Source organism: Schistocerca piceifrons, chromosome 8 (genome assembly GCF_021461385.2).
Source record: "Schistocerca piceifrons isolate TAMUIC-IGC-003096 chromosome 8, iqSchPice1.1, whole genome shotgun sequence".
In the NCBI taxonomy this organism is placed as follows: Eukaryota; Metazoa; Arthropoda; class Insecta; order Orthoptera; family Acrididae; genus Schistocerca; species Schistocerca piceifrons.
The window spans coordinates 33,136,523-33,141,729 of record NC_060145.1 but is presented as its reverse complement, the minus strand read 5'-3'; the positions used below and the strand labels follow the sequence as shown (position 1 = coordinate 33,141,729).

General features: G+C 48.6%; 1 non-coding gene across 1 annotated transcript; it reads left to right on the top strand.

Moving 5' to 3' along the window:
- The first annotated feature begins 778 nt into the window (after nt 1–778).
- Nucleotides 779–853, top strand: Trnas-cga. The gene has a single exon. It is a non-coding gene; the product is annotated as a tRNA-Ser (tRNA).
- Nucleotides 854–5,207: the final 4,354 nt, after the last annotated feature.

The following is a 5,207-nucleotide window of genomic DNA, read 5'->3' as shown; positions in this document are numbered from 1 at the left end:
GCTCCGTACGTCGAGAGAAGACCTCTGGGAGCTGGCAGCCCAGTTGCTATTATTTGATACGAACGGGCAGCGAGCCATCGACGGGGGGAGCGAGGTGACAGACCTTCCCGTCCCACCCTTTGGCTCGCTGCAACATTCGGCTCCTTCAGCTCCTGAGAATGCCGCGTCATTCGTTGCAACAAAATTCGAATGTCTCTGAGCACTATGGGACTTGACATCTATGGTCATCTGTCCCCTAGATCTTACAACTACTTAAACCTAACTAACCTAAGGACATCAAACAACACCCAGTCGTCACGAGGCAGAGAAAATCCCTGACCCCGCCGGGAATCGAATCCGAGATCCCAGGCGCGGGAAGCGAGAAAGCTACCGCACGACCACGAGCTGCGGACTCGTTGCAACATTCCTGTAGGGGCAGCATTCTGCTGACCGATGTGTTCCTTGATGGAATATTTTTTCACATAAACTACCAGTATTTGTCACTTTACGCAAAAACACACATAAATGAGATTTTCACTCTGCTGCGGAGTGTGCGCTGATATGAAGCTTCCTGGCAGATTAAAACTGTTTGCCGGACCCAGACTCGAACTCGGCACCGTTGTCTTTCGCAGGCAAGTGCTCTACCAACTGAGCTACCCAAGCACGACTCACGCCCCGTCCTCACAGCTTTACATCTGCCAGTACCTTGTCTCCCACACTCCAAACTTTACAGAAGCTCTCCTGCGAACCTTGCAGAGCACTTGCCAGAAGTAAAGCTGTGAGGACGGGGCGTGAGTCGTGCTTGGGTAGCTCAGTTGGTAGAGCACTTGCCCGCGAAAGGCAAAGGTCCCGAGTTCGAGTCTCGGTCCGGCAAACAGTTTTAATCTGCCAGGATGTTACACACATAAATATTTTCTTTATTGTTGTTGCAGACATTTGACTGCAACTACTTATCTTTCATTGTTGCACAGTTCAGATTTCGCTGTATTTCATACCAGTCTGATATATTTTGACATATAAATAAGTTACTGTACTTGAAAATGGCCTATGGCTGAATTATGAATCGTATGAGAATATAATAAAAATTATTACCGTCAAACGGCGGTAACATCATTAAAAAATTACCACGACTATGGTTCCAGCCAAAATAAGAATTACACACAATCAGATTTTCAACATTAACAGGGTAAAGCAAAACGCACAAATGTTACGTTAAAATATCGAATAAGGAAGTTACCTCTATTTTTCGTGCGGGACAACGGACACCTCAATATCATCGTCTTCTGATTGGTCATCTCCAGTCACGACCACATCGTCTTCGGTATCTTCGCTGCTGCTGTCCTCATCGTCTGATAAAGAAATTACAGTATTATGAATGGATTCTTCTCTTACACTTTTTTCTATGTTTGACCTTGTATTCTCATTCCACATGTGGTTCACGACGTTCCTCTAATTTTCTGGCATTACTCGCGTGTTTTGCTCCGCAACATGTTCTTTTATTTGAGCCCAGATGAGTTCAGTTGCGTTGTAATGGCAGTGGTATGGTGGAAGACATATAACTCTGTGGCCGTGGTTCTCTGCTAATGTATCAATCACAGAATGCATCTTCTGCGGCTCGTATCGTTCCACTAATTCCAGAAGTTCCGCTTTCCGCATATTCTCGTCAAAGCTTATTCTATTGTCTTTCAAGCAGCTGACTATTTCGCCTGTCCCTGCAGCAGCCATTGGTGTCTTATTTAATTGTACAGAATGGTACGGCGCATTGTCCATTACAAAAACACTACCAGAATAGACTTTTGGTAGCAAACGAGTAACGAACCAGACTTTGAATGTATCTGCACTCATCTCCTCGTGGTACGCGACAGTTTTTTTTTTTACTCCAATATCATCATAGCCCCGGGCATAAAACCGTTCATGGAGCCGGTATGAACAAGAATTAGTCGCCCTCCATTACCAGTTGGCAGACTCATAGTTTCGTGGCGCGTGTCGTCTGTCCATGCGACGGAACGTGCATGATGCAAGTGGGCCCATGTTTCGTCAATTCATATTACATTTTCGGGATTCACTGCTGGCAACTCGCACAAGAAACGACATCTCCATGATACAATGTCCCCGTGTACCATTAATACATTTCGTCCCGAGAACTTTTTCCAATGGGAGCCAATTTTTTTCAAACCAATGCAGAGACTTGTCGTTCTGCCTGTGAAAAATCCACTGTCTGACAGTGGTGCCATCAACTTCTGAAGTGTCGGATACTCCTTCCTGCTGTAGTACGTGTATATGTGTTTCCTGACAGCACTTTCGTCGAAGTTGTTTAAGTCACACGACACGATCTCTTCCTTGACTTTCAAGACGCCACAGTAGCATGGCCCGCAGCTGAATTGGCAGCCTCTTTATTATTTGTGACTCTTTTCACTGCCGTTACAGGGATGTTCTATGCTTCTCCCACTCTGCCAATCATTTTACTCACTAATATCAAAGCCCCACCATTGTCCCTTTCGCTTTCAAAGTAAACACGCACTCTGCATATACACTCCTGGAAATGGAAAAAAGAACACATTGACACCGGTGTGTCAGACCCACCATACTTGCTCCGGACACTGCGAGAGGGCTGTACAAGCAATGATCACACGCACGGCACAGCGGACACACCAGGAACTGCGGTGTTGGCCGTCGAATGGCGCTAGCTGCGCAGCATTTGTGCACCGCCGCCGTCAGTGTCAGCCAGTTTGCCGTGGCATACGGAGCTCCATCGCAGTCTTTAACACTGGTAGCGTGCCGCGACAGCGTGGACGTGAACCGTATGTGCCGTTGACGGACTTTGAGCGAGGGCGTATAGTGGGCATGCGGGAGGCCGGGTGGACGTACCGCCGAATTGCTCAACACGTGGGGCGTGAGGTCTCCACAGTACACCGATGTTGTCGCCAGTGGTCGGTGGAAGGTGCACGTGCCCGTCGACCTGGGACCGGACCGCAGCGACGCACGGATGCACGCCAAGACCGTAGGATCCTACGCAGTGCCGTAGGGGCCGCACCGCCACTTCCCAGCAAATTAGGGACACTGTTGCTCCCGGGGTATCGGCGAGGACCATTCGCAACCGTCTCCATGAAGCTGGGCTACGGTCCCGCACACCGTTAGGCCGTCTTCCGCTCACGCCCCAACATCGTGCAGCCCGCCTCCAGTGGTGTCGCGACAGGCGTGAATGGAGGGACGAATGGAGACGTGTCGTCTTCAGCGATGAGAGTCGCTTCTGCCTTGGTGCCAATGATGGTCGTATGCGTGTTTGGCGCCGTGCAGGTGAGCGCCACAATCGGGACTGCATACGACCGAGGCACACAGGGCCAACACCCGGCATCATGGTGTGGGGAGCGATCTCCTACACTGGCCGTACACCACTGGTGATCGTCGAGGGGACACTGAATAGTGCACGGTACATCCAAACCGTCATCGAACCCATCGTTCTACCATTCCTAGACCGGCAAGGGAACTTGCTGTTCCAACAGGACAATGCACGTCCGCATGTATCCCGTGCCACCCAACGTGCTCTAGAAGGTGTACGTCAACTACCCTGGCCAGCAAGATCTCCGGATCTGTCCCCCATTGAGCATGTTTGGGACTGGATGAGGCGTCGTCTCACGCGGTCTGCACGTCCAGCACGAACGCTGGTCCAACTGAGGCGCCAGGTGGAAATGGCATGGAAAGCCGTTCCACGGGACAACATCCAGTATCTCTACGATCGTCTCCATGGGAGAATAGCAGCCTGCATTGCTGCGAAAGGTGGATATACACTGTACTAGTGCCGACATTGTGCATGCTCTGTTGCCTGTGTCTATGTGCCTGTGGTTCTGTCAGTGTGATCATGTGATGTATCTGACCCCAGGAATGTGTCAATAAAGTTTCCCCTTCCTGGGACAATGAATTCACGGTGTTCTTATTTCAATTTCCAGGAGTGTAAATTCGCTTGCTTGGAATTTCAGCGTAGCTCCTTTTCCGAAAGCCATTTTCTCTAACTACAGGCAGCCATTTTCCACTTACACACACTTATATACTCTTTTCCACTTATAGACGCGGCAAAAACTCACAGAAGTAGCGGAATGGTCACATATACATACAAACCTGAACGTAGCATGTTGCCCAACTGACTGAAAGCAGTGGTCACCCAGCACTACGGCAACACTGGGGCGTTGCACAATAACGTAAACAAAACCTCACGATCTGATTGGCCGTCGTAGATGCGCGAAGCACGTGCACCAAGGCCGCATCAACTGTCAGAACTCTTTATCTTCTCTCGCCGTATGGAGTATAGAGAGTTGCGAGTTACCTATGTGCCAGGTGGGGCGATTTTTTTTAAACCAGTGAGCTTCTCTAGCGGTCACGTCTTCCTGTTGACCGTGAATAATTATGGTTCAAAAAGAGTTGTCGAATTAACCTGGCCGGAAATTACCACAGTACAGTGGAAGTAATGGTACATAGTTTTATGTCACTCTAGTCTCGCGAACCTTGGGAGGCAGGTTTTGATTTTAAATTTTAATTTATGGCTTAATTCGCTAAGGAAATAAATGTAGTATCACCAGTAGGTGAGCCCCTTTACCTGCATGGAATGTCCTTCACAAGCTGTCAAGAGGCAAGGCTTTTGCTGTGGGCAGCTTGATGAAAAGAATCATACGTTAAACACAGCTTCTAGCTTGTAGAACACCTCGCCATTTTCTGAGCTCTTAGTTTTCGTCTAATTATATTCTGATTAAATTACTTAACAAATTTGTACAACAAAGTGGTTCAAATGGCTCTGAGCACTATGGGACTTAACTTCTGAGGTCATCAGTCCCCTAAAACTTAGAACTACTTAAACCTAACTCACCTAAGGATATCACACACATCCATGCCCGAGGCAGGGTTGGAACCTGTGACTGTAGCAGTCGCGCGGTTCCAGACTGAAGCGCCTTGAACCGCTCGGCCACATCGGCCGGCCTTTGTACAACATAAAGGCTTTTAATAGCCGGCCGGAGTGGCCGAGCGGTTCTAGGCGCTTCAGTCTGTAACCGCGCGACTGCTACAGTCACAGGTTCGAATCTTGCCTCGGGCATGGATGTGTGTGTTGTCCTTAGGTTAGTTAGGTTTAAGTAGTTCTATGTTCTAGGGGACTGATGACCGCAAATTTTAAGTCCCATAGTGCTCAGAGCCATTTGAACCATTTTTTTGGTTTTAATAAAATAATTATTTTTTTGGGA